The sequence below is a fragment of the Ursus maritimus genome, unplaced genomic scaffold, assembly GCF_017311325.1.
Source record: "Ursus maritimus isolate PB19 unplaced genomic scaffold, ASM1731132v1 scaffold_9, whole genome shotgun sequence".
NCBI classification, from domain to species: Eukaryota; Metazoa; Chordata; class Mammalia; order Carnivora; family Ursidae; genus Ursus; species Ursus maritimus.
Genome location: NW_024427107.1, coordinates 62803918 through 62816349, shown reverse-complemented (window position 1 = coordinate 62816349; position 12432 = coordinate 62803918). Strand labels below are relative to the sequence as shown.

General features: G+C 36.7%; 1 non-coding gene across 1 annotated transcript; it reads left to right on the top strand.

Annotated features, from left to right (window-relative positions):
• Positions 1-11110: 11110 nt before the first annotated feature.
• Positions 11111-11182, top strand: TRNAK-CUU. The gene has a single exon. It is a non-coding gene; the product is annotated as a tRNA-Lys (tRNA).
• Positions 11183-12432: the final 1250 nt, after the last annotated feature.

Here is a 12432-nt window from a genome sequence, read left to right as displayed (position 1 = left end):
GCACTTATTATGTACCAGGCACTATTCTAAGCACTCTGTAAATATTAAGTTGTTTAAGCTTCCAACAACCTTATGAAATATATACTATTATTATCCCTATTTGACAGACGAGGGCACAGAGTACAGAGAAAGCAAATAACTTGCCCAAGGTCACACAGCTACTAGCGGTCAAGTTGGAATTTTAGCTGGGCGTTCTGTCCTTGAAATCCAAAGTCTATGCTCCTGACTCTGCTTACTCCCTAGGTGAAAAATTAATTTAATCTCATAAAATCTTTCACAGATGATGAAACTAAGGCACAGAATTTATATAACTCTATTTAATCCATGTTAAATTTAAACAGAAATATGGTAAATTAGAACAATGGCACTAACAAAGATATGTTTACATCAAATTTTTTTTTCTTTTTTAATGGGCACCTTCTCTTTTCAATATGCTTGTTACCGCCAATATATGGTGAGCAACATTGTTCCCCGAGTGTATCTAGACTTCTTTGTTCACCAGTTCAAAACAGCTGAATCACTTAGTGCCTCATTCCCAATCAAGAGTTAAAGAGCACATTCAAAAGAATAAACTCACACATCAGCTATCAGTTCATTGTAAAATGGTGTAAAAATTAGATTAGTAATAAAAATTTTTATTAAGTGCATCCACAGTGTGTCTGCTAAATTACAGCTTGATTGGACTTTACACAGACTTTTCTAGAAGGATGCTCACATATGAAGTTTGCTGTCATTTGATTTTAAGCTAATAAATAAGAAAAAAGATGATGTTAGCAAAGAGATGTATTTTCTGATATTTTCATTCACACACATGTATTGTAGAATTTCTAGAGAAAAGTTAAACCAAGAGCAATCAAATCTTTCTGGATGGTGAGGTACTTAATTCATGTCTGTTACTGGTAACGGAGGTATGGGACCCCTTCTCAAGCCCTACTACCATCACCATAGTTCAAGCTTTAACTTCTCACACTTTTCTTTTTTCTTTTTTTAAGATTTTATTTCTTTTCCTTCTTAAAAAGAAGGAAGAATTTTTTATGTTTTTATTAATTTATTTGAGAGAGAGAGAGAGAAGAGAACATGCACTTGAGCAGCGAGAGAGGCAGAGGAAGAGGGAAAGANNNAATATTAAGCAGACTCCAAGCTGGTCATGGAGCCCAAAGTAGGGCTTGATCTCAGGATCCTGAGATCATGACCTGAGCTAAAATCAAGAGTCAGACACTTAATCGACTGAGCCACCCAGGTGCCCCCAACCTCTCTCATTTTTCAGTCTTCATTCCTCCCCTAGTTAATTTTCACAGGACTGATAGATTGATCTTTCTGGAACACACATAACTTCATATCACTTCCTGGTTAGAATATTTCTGTTATTTTCTAATATCTTTTTAAAAAATTTTTTTAAAGTAGGCACCATGCCCAAAGTGAGGCTTGAACTCATGACCTTGGGATTAAGAATCAAAATGCTCCACCAACCAACCCACACAGGTGCCCCCTGTTGCTCTCTAATATGTTGAGAACCAAACCATAATGAGAGGAGTATCTGGGCTTTCTACCACTTTACTTGTCAATATTAATGCCACAAAGGGTATATTATTGCTGTGTATGTTACTCTCTCATTGCCATCATGTTTACCCAAGCAACCTTGAATAGTATATTATATATAGTTCAATGATTTCTCTTTGGTTGCATAACATTTTCTTATGTATATATGGCTTCTAAAAATTTAGCCATTTATTCAACATGTAGGGATCACTGTGTTGGGCACTATGACAGTTGCTGGGTGTTGAAAAATAAAAACTTAAAATGTATCTGCCTTCAGAGAGTTCACATTTATTGGAGAACGCAGACACTTCATCATATAATTGTTCAGGTTTTCAGGTTGAGAAAAACTTTAACATGATGTATTAAATCTTCCTATCAATGAACATGGATTATCTGCCATTTATTTAGTTCTTCTTTAATTTCATTAATTTGGATTTTCTACATAGACAATCACATCATTAAAAAAAGATATTTAAGTCTTTCTTCCTTTCTTCCTTCCAATCTGTATACCTTTTATTTGCTTTTCTTGTCTTATTGCATTAGCTAGAACTTCCAGTACAGTGTTGAAGAGGAGTAGTAGGAGGGGCCATCTTTGCCTTGTACCTGATTTTAGTGGGAAAGGTTTGGGTGGACAGAATTTTTCATAGTATTCCTTTACTATCCTTTTAATGTCCATAGGTTCTGTAGTGATATCCCCTTTCATTTCTAACATTAGTAACTTGTGTCCTCTCTCTTTTTTCTAATTAACCTGGCTAGAGAATTATTGATTTGATCTTTGTAAAGAACTAGCTTTTGTTTTTATTTATTTTCTCTTGATTTCCCAATTTTAATTTCACTGATTTCTGCTCTACTTCTCATTTCTTTTCTTCTGCTTACTTTGGGTTTAATTTGTTCGTTCTTTTCTAGTTTCCTAAAGGAAACTTAGATTATTCATTTTAGATCTCTCTTATTTTCAAATATATATATACATATATATGTACATATACATACACATACATATATACATATATATATACATATATATGTACCACTTTTGTCACTGTTTTCTATTTTTTGTCCTTGTTTCTTATTCCTATTTTTGTCTTCAACATTCTTTTTTACTTTACATGCTTTTCCCCCCACCTCCTGCTTCCCTAGGATGCTACTACAGCTGATCTATGCTGTTTTGTGCTTCCCCTCCCCCTTTTTTTAAAATTAAATAATCTGTATACCCAACATGGAGCTCAAACTCACGACCCTGAGATTAAGAGTCAGATGCTCTACCAGCTGAGCCAGCCAGGCACCCGTTTTTGCTTTAATTGAGCATTTTATATGATTCAGTTTTCTCTTCTTTTTTTCTTCTAACATTTTATTTACTTATTTGAGGAGAGAAAGCACGACCTAAGGGAGGGGCAGAGGGACAAGCAGACTCCCCACTGGGCAGGGAGCCCAACTCGGGGCTCCATCCCAGGACCCCAAGATCATGACCTGAGCCAAATTCAGATGCTTAACTGACAGCCACCCAGGCATCGTGAATTTTTTCTCTTTTCTTAGCATAACAGTTATGCTTCTTTTTCTTTCTTTCTTTCTTTTTTTTTAGATGTTTTCCTAAAGCTTGCAATATACATTTACAACTGATAGAAGTCTAACTTCGAATATACTAATTGCTTCACAGGTAGCTCAAGAACCTTATAATAACAAACAATCTTAATTCTTCCCTCCTTTCTCATATCATTGCTGTCATTCACTCATTTATATATAAACATATATAAGCATATATATTATATAGATAAGGATATATACATATAAGATTATGCATACATAAGAATATATAATCAAATATATTGTTGGTATTATTTTGAACAAACTATTATTTGTTAGATACACTAAGAATAAGAAAAATAAAATTTTTATTTTACGTCTTCCTTCTTCAATATTCTTCCTTTCTTATGTAGACACAAGTTTTTGACCTATAATATTTTCCTTCTCTTAAAAGAACTTCTTTTAGTGTTTCTTTCAAGGCAGGGCTACTGTCAACAAATTCCTATAATTTTTGTTTGTCCGAGAAAGTCATTATTTCTCCTTCACTTTGGAAGGATAATTTCACAGGGTACAAAATTTAGCTTGATGTGTTTTTTTTCTTTCAACACTTCAAATGTTTCACTCCATTCTTTTCTTACTTGTGTGGTTTCTGAGGAGTTGTCAGATGTAATTCTTTTCTTTGATCCTCTATAGGTAAGGTTCCCCCCCCCCCTTCTGGCTTTTTTCAGGACTTTTTCATTGTCTTTGATTTTCTGTAATTTGAATATGACATACCAAAGTGTAGTGGATTGTTTGTTGTTTGTTTGTTTGTTTTTGGCATTTAACATGCTTGGTGTTCTCTGAGTTTCTTGGATCTGTAGTTTAGTGTCTGATATTAATTTTGGGAAAATTTTCAGTCATTATTGTTTCAAAATATTTCTTCTGTTCCTATCGCTCTTTCTTCTTCTGATATTCCCATTACACTCTTTGTAGCTGTCTCACAGTTCTCGATTTATTTATTTGCCTTTTCTTTCTTTCCTTTTCAGTTTTGGAGGCTTCTATAGAGATATCCTTAGGCTCAGTGACTTTTTCCCCCAGCCATGTCATCTATTAATAAACTTATCAAAGGCATTCTTCATTTCTGTGTTGTTTGTTTGTTTTTTAAGATTTTATGTATTTACTTGACAGAAAGACAGCAAGAGAGGGAACACAAGCAGAGGGAGTGGGAGAGGGAGAAGCAGGCCCCCAGCTGAGCAAGGAGCCTGATGTGCCCTGCCGACATCATCCATCTGTTTTGCATGCTATTAACTTTATCTATTAGAGCCCTTAGCATATTAATCATAATTATTTTAAATTCCCAGTCTGAAAATTCCAACAGCTGCACCATTGCTGAGTCTGGTTCTGATAAGTCTCTTTCCTTTTTCTTTTCAAACTGTGTTTTCTGTATTTTAGTATATCTTGTAATTCTTCATTCTAGTTAGACATGATGTACTGAGTAGAAGACACTGCTGTAAATCAGCCTCTATTCATGTGGTGGTAAGGTGTTGGGAGAGGAAAGACATTCTATAGTCTCATGATTAGGTCTCAATTTTATGAGCTAGTGCTTTTGGACTGTGTACTTCACACATGTTTTTCAGGATGGCTAGAGTGTATCAAACTTTGGCATTTCCCTCACTCCGCATGGAAGGCTAGAGCTAGCTGGAATCGCATATTTCCTTTCCCCAACTTAGTTAGACTTTGCTAAAACCCCAGCAGGTTAGGCTCTGGCTAAACAATTTCTACTGATGGCAGATCTTGTTAAGAAGAACAGATTGCTCTGGTATATTTCAGAATGGTTCCTTTTCCCCTCCCCTGCCAGAAGCTTAGGAGGATTTTTTCTTCGCTATTTTCTGTGAGAATCGGGTAGAGTTCTGAAAGTACAACTCACAAAAGTTTGGGGCTCCTCTGATGACTAAGTGTCCCTGGAGTTATGTCTTATTGTTGTCTTCACTGAGCCTCTAGCAATTTTTCAATTACAGTTCAGGTTTCCCTACCTTGGTACTAATTCTTGCATAGATTTCTATTAACATCAAAGTCAATTGTGATTCTCTGTATTTGCTTGTTGGTGTCTCCAATTTGGGGGCAAAGGTTTGCCCTGTGACCTCATTTCTTTAAAAAGGTTGTTGATTTTTCAGTTTGTTCAGCCTTTTACTCATTGTGCAGATGTTATTTTTTAAAATAACTTTTAACTAAAAAAAGGAAAATTGGGGGGCTCCTGGGTGGCTCAGTTGTTTGAATGTCTGACTCTTGATTTTGGCTCAGGTCATGGTTTCGGGGTCTTGAGATCAAGCCCTGCATCAGGCTCTGCACTCAGCAGGGAGTCTATTTGAGATTCTCTCTCTTTCTCTCTCTGTGCCCTTCCCAGCCATGGTCTCTTTCTCTTTCTCGCTCTGAAATAAACAAATAAATCTTTGAAAAATAAAGGAAGGAAGGAAGGAAGGAAGGAAGGAAGGAAGGAAAGAAGGAAAGAAGGAAAAGAAAAGAAAAGAAAGGAAAGAAAAGAAAAGAAAATTTTAACAGTTCCAAAGATTGCTATATTTTAGAATACTTACACAAAGAAACACTTGAAAATCTTGACAACAATTTAAGTGGAGTTATTTTAAAAGGTGACTGAATTTGCATTTACTACTGTTTGTAATTATAAATTCTTTAGCCATGTGTTCATCCACTTCAGACTATAAGCTACCCTAGGTGGTCCTGGAACTTCTTATAACCAGTAAGCACAAAGAAAATATGAAAGGAAATGTTTTTTAAAATCTTTCTTTTAGCTTCAACTTCTGAAAAGGATGGAGTAATTCACGCAAGGCCAACTTATGCCACAAAACACCAAAACCACCTGACAAATTCACATATTTGAAGATATCAGAGGTCTGCAGAAGCATCCAGAGGGAAAGAAACCTTTCAGAGGTGAGCTGGAGATGTACTCCTCTCCCTAGAAGCTTTTGGTGGTATTGGAATGTGCTATAGGCTAGAAACTTGAGCTTGTCATGAGAAAGGTCCTCCTGGGGGACAGAGAAACCAGGACAGCTTTGGGGAATTGCATATAATGGAAGTGCCAAAATCAGAGAACAAAACAACAGCAACATCAAATACAGAGCCTGCCTCTTCCTGAAGACACTGTTAAGTTTTGAAGTTATAGGGCCAGTTGAACAGAAAGTTCAACTAAATACTTCTCAAGGAGAGAACAAAAATTCCCATATCTCTCAGGGTTTATAAGAGGAAGATATTCCAGGCTTTGCTAATTGAGTCTTCCAAAAATTTAAGGAAGAAATAATGCTAATTTTACATAAAATCTCTCAGATGATAGAAATAGAGGGAACTCTTCCTAACAATTTTTATAAAGCCAGAAAGATCTTTATATCAAAACATAGCAAGACCATTACAAGAAACAAAAATTACAGAACAATCTCTCTAATGAATATTGATTAAAAAGTCCAAAAAATTAACAAATCAAACTCAGTGACATACAAAATGTATGATATGTTGTATTCAAATAATAAAATAGGATAGTTCTCTCTTTTTTTCTTTTTTTTTCAAGTTTTGTTTTAATTCCAGGTAGTTAACATACAGTGTAACATTCGTTTCAGGTGTACGATATGATGATTTAACAATTCCATACATCAGCCAGTGCTCATCATAACACACGCATTCCTTAATCCCCATCATCTATTTTACCCAGAATAGTTCTTAAGAGTAGAATGGATAAGGTTTATTCACAGATAAGTAAGAGGTATATTCACACATTGAGCATGTTATGTACTGCAATGAGAATGAATGAATGCAGTACAACCACACTTAAATAAATAAAATGTTAATTTAAGAAAGAGTCCATCATAGAAGAGTGTAGACTATATTTATTGTCCGTTTATGTAATGGACATGAAACTAATGTAATGATATAGGTCAGGATGCGGGTTACCTGAGGAAGAGTGTTGACTACATGGTGGGACAGGCATGTCTTCAGGGAGATAGTTGATGTTCTGTTTCTTCACCCGAGAGTTACTTTCAAGGTGTAGTCACATTTAAATGTTTACCAAGCTCTAGATTTATGATTTGTGATTTTTTTTTTAATTTGTCAGAGAGGAGAGAGAGAGAAAGAGCACAAGCAGGGAGAGCAGCAGGCAGAGGGAGAGGGAGAAGCAGACTCCCTGCTGAGCAAGGAGCCCAATGTGGGGCTCGATCCCAGGACCCTGGGATCATGACCTGAGCTGAAGGCAGACGCTTAACTGACTGAGCCGCCCAGGTGACCCAATCTGTGAATTGTTTTGTATGCATGTTGTATTTCAATAAAAAGTTTGCTTTTTCAAAATCCTCTTTTTCCCTAGCCTCTTCTACCGCTAGGAAACACCAAATATATCTGTGAAATACAGATTTTTTTTTTAAGGTTCATTTTACAGTTTCTCTTCTCAAATTCAGCATTAAAGATACTCCGAGATTAACTCTGTGCACCTCACTGATGTAGGGATGAGTTTGGCTCTGCCATCACTATTTAGCCATTTTACAATTGTTCCCCAAGGTCTATTCTCTTATCTTCTTCCAGTTCCCTCAGAAAACTGTTAGTGACGTTGGACTCTAGACAATTACACAACCCTTTTATTGTCAGTTCTGGAATGAAGACTTTATGCATCACTAGCTGTGTGCCTGTAGAGTGAGGTAAAATTAATATCCTCTGTGTTGTTTAGTCTATATTCCATTGGCAAGCTGCCTAGAATGACTAAGGAAACTGCCTGAAAAGTTACCCCTTATTCCTCAAAAGAAGAAAAAGAAAAGGCAAACTCTGGAATTACTTTGAGCAGAGGGAAAATTAATAAATGATTTTTAAAATAAACTGAAAGGAGAAAAAGGAGGTCTCACACTAGAAAATTCCTTACTGCACAAAAGTAAAAGTATTTTATTCAGACGTAGTTGTAGTCAGGCCAGACTGTCACCGTGCTCTGTGATTTACAAATTGAGAGACTATAGTCACTGGCCATGCTGGTGTCACTTCAAATCTTAACACGAAGTTAACCGTACAGCTTGGGTCATGTTCCACGGCATCTCAGGTAATATTGATGACACCGATGATACTATTTGACAACTCTCTGAAAAGTTATGAATCTACCTCCTAATTAAGCTGAGTTTTGGAAGGACTTTGATCCTGCAAAATAGTTCATTGTAAATTAAGTTTAAGCATTATGTGAGCACGTGTGTGCGCTCAATTATCAAATGTCAAGACAAGAATTAACCTGTATGATTTATGTCCGTAAATTGTTTTTGATCACCCCAACAACTGAGGAGCAATAGCTCCCTTTTCTGCTCATGTCCTATATAATTTTCAAGGGTCTAAATTTTCTTTTTTTTTTAAGATTTTATATATTTATTTGAGAGAGAGAGAGAGAGCGAGGAGGAACAGAGGGTGAGGGACAAGTGGACTCCACACTGAGGGCAGAGCCTGACGCAGGACTCGATCCCATGACCTGAGCCAAAATCAAGACTTGGAGACTCAACCAACTCAGCCACCCAGGCGCCCCTAAATTTTCTTTTTTTAAGAGGTGAAGTTTCTTATCCTGTATACAGCAAGGCCCTCCTTGATGTTTGGAAGGGCATTACACATGTTTTGTAGCTTTATATCATCTGACTGTTGGCTGCAGTTTTGTTCTTTGAAATTCCCATGGTCCTTCTTTATCCATCAGATGCTTAGGACACATTTGAAATGAAGTCATTGATGCAAGAAGCTTGAAATCTTGGTGGGAGCTGTGGTCCTAATGATGTTGTTAGGTAGCAGAGAAGTGTAGCAAAGAAGTTAATACCTGTTTTTTCCTACTGGAGTTCAGTTTTGGAAACACCAGTGCTGGAATGAGACGAGATATTTCACTTAGACCAAATTTGCACATTTCAGACATTAAACACTACAAACTCCCTGCTCCTTGAGGCAAGATATTGGGTATATCATGTCAGCCCTATAGAATTGTAGCAATGTCTTGTTGCCTTTCTTTTCTCAAGCTAACCCTCCTGACTTTCCAGTCTGCCTTCCCATGTTTATTGATGGCTTACTCAATATTTTCCCAATACGGGAAGGAGCACTTTGTTCCCTGCTGGTTTCCTTCTGCTTCTCCAGATGGTTTTTGATCTCATGTCCAGAAGGATCTCTTTTCTTTCTCCAGAGACCACCCTATTAGTTGAAGGCACATTCTTTTTTTTTTTTTTTAACATTTTATTTTTTTATTTGACAGAGAGAGAGCGTGTGAGCACAAGCAGGGGGAGCAGCAGGCAGAGGGAGAAGCAGACCCCCCACTGAGCATGGAGCCCGATGCAGGACTCCATCCCAGGACCCTGGGATCATGACCTGAGCCGAAGGCAGACGCTTAACCGACTGAACCACCCAGGCGCCCCAGTTGAAGGCACATTCTTGTTCTTCCCTCCATTTAGAAATACCTACTTAGCCAACTGCCTTCTTATCTTTTTGGCAGGCTTCTCTTCCCTTGTTGCCTTTTTTGGGACGAACTGAAAAGCGATGTTTGCTCTAAAATTTGTTCTGAGGCTAGACTGCCTTCATTCAAACCCCAGTCTTTAAGCTGTAGACAATTGAATAATTGTCTTTCTTTGCTTCCACACTTTCTCTGTCTTTGCCCTGACTCCAAGGTGTGCTCCTAACCACTTCCAGCTTGGCGCTGCCCAATTGGAATCAATTTTTGCTCAAATAAGCTCTTAAAATTTTTAATATGCTTCAGTATATCATCTGACACACTGCTTGAGCCTTTTAATCGAACCATAAATGAAGAAAACCCCAGCTGAAATTTGCCAATACATAACCAGAAATCTCCCATTTCCTTAAATAATTTTGAATTCAGTTTTCTCTCTTTTCACTCAAACAGGGTTGCCTACTACAAACCTACTGATAAAAACATAAAGCTCTCTTTGCTCACTCTCACAATTTATTCTCAGTAACAGCCCATAACTAGCCCATAACTGTGCCACTTCCCTATGTTTGTCCCAGGTCGAGGGTAAGAAGCCATTGCTCACAAAAAGCATTGGGAACGGTGCAGGAAGGGAGGTGTAGGGAGTTTCTACTCGAAATCAAATATATACTTGTGATCACTGCCTTAAAATCTCACCATCATCTGTATTTGCTCTCTTTTGTCTGCTATTCCCACAAGACATAGGTACTTCAGTAAAGGATGTGAAGACTAGTAAGACACAGTCAATATGGAAAAACAGCAGCCAGCACCCTTGTAGTGTGTGAATAGTTTCCTAATGATGCGCGAGGAATAATGAAGTCCAAGTTGCCAGAATACGTTCTTCAATGTGAAATGAGAAAACAAAGCAAAATAAACCAAAGCAGGAACCTAGTCACTTGAATTAGAATTTGTGTTCTGAAGAAATGATAGGTTTTGGAAAAGGAATATGGAGTGGCTTTCCAACACACAGAGATCCAAGTAGATTTTGCTGATTTCTTCCCCCATGTTATAGTAGTTAGGTTCACATTCTTAATCCACAGCTTTAAAGCCGGATGACGTCAGACATGTCTCCAGGCATCAATTCTACGTATCTTGCAACATGTTCCCACAGAGTTAGCACAGGGCATTGTGCTTAAAGGGACGCAAATCAGTACATTTAGTAAATTAGTACATATTCTCATGAGTAAAAAAAAAAAAATGTGAATAAATTTTTAGGATAATTAATGTCTCCTGAAAAAATAGTATCTCTCTCATTTTTTTCCATGTGTCATAAGGTCTATTGTTTCGCAAGTAGATTTTCCTAATCACAGGTATCCAAACTGCCAGGACTGTCCCTGGCCCACTTTTCTGGTTTACTCTATTCTTATGACCCAGATATCTCTCCCAGAGATATTCTGGTTGAAAACCACAACTTTGTCATAAAGTTGGTATATAGATGTCCACCTTTTGGCTTTATTTTAATAATTTAAAAATAGTTATGCATACATGTATTATAGTTGATAAAATATGGCATATTGCTGACTCTAACTGATTTCATTGTTGCAAAGCTTGACCACCTTCTTTCTTTTTTGGCTAAATCAAGAAATATATGGGAGTGCCTGGCTGGCTCAGTTGGTAGAGCATGTGACTCTTGATCTCAGGTCATGAGTTCAACCCCCATGTTGGGCATGACAGCACTGGAAAGAGAAAAAGGATATAAAAAGTGATTTATTAAATTCTGACAAAGAAGAGCTTTAATAGAATATAACATAATACCAAATAGGATATATATACCATTTTCTACATAACCCAAACCTCCCACTTGCCTTTTCCACTCAGAAAATGATCAGTTTTACAATTTACAGCTTTTCTTACATTTGTCTGCACTTTTCTTCTGTCATCCAGCCCTAATTTGCTAAAATACTAAAATAAAATATACTTTATGTTTTGCCCAAAATACGCTTTCTGTAAAAGTGACAGAAAAAAAGCCAAGATGCCTTGAATACCAGTTTAAGTCAGGGTTACATTTTAAAAAGATCAGAAAGGATTTTTTTTAAGGCTGTTTAAGATGCTCAGATGTGTTCTGGTGCTAGTTTTGCCACATAATTTATTATATAATTTCAATCTTAATCTACTGCATTATCTAATATTTAACACTAAACAAGTCATTTTGCCTCTTTGGCCCTCTGTTTTCCCATCTGATAGATGAGGGCTTCCTAAGATTTCCCTCTCGCCCTATCTCTCTGTGATCCTAAAATTTAGGGGGAAAAGTTTATTCTGTTCTTTAAAAATTGGTCATTTAAGAAAAAACAGATCATGCCCTTTGATCCTAGTTAATCCTAGTAATTTGAAAAATCAATCTAGCCTAAAGTAATAATCCAGATGAAAGCAAGAACTTACATGCACACAAATGTTCACCATATTGCTTTTTACAAACCCCCAAAGTATGTCTGAGGATAGGGGGATGGTTAATCAAATTAGATTACATCCTCAATGGGATATTTTGCAGCTGCAAATGATATTTGAGTAACTACATGAAAAATTCTTATGATATACTATTGATTAAAAACAGTAGACTTTCAAGCTGTGTGTCCACTGTGGATTCGTTGATAAAGAAATGTGCACACGTAGAAACAGAAAGATGGATGGAAAGAAGCAGAAAGATGATTCTATTTCGCTAGAATCCTGAAAATTAGTGTTTGATAGTTCAAACCTTCCATTATATTGTTTTCATATGAAAAATAGTACAAGGAGAAAAAAGCCTGGGTGGGAGAAAGTTGTTCCCAGTTCATTCCTGAAGAGAGATATCATGCTTCCTTTTCTTCAGAGGGTTTTATTTGCCCCTCCAAAATTTTTAAAAAATTTTTTTAAAAATTAAGATACACTTGGTAAATAAAGTTGTATACATTTAAGAGGTACAATGTGTCAGTGTGATATAT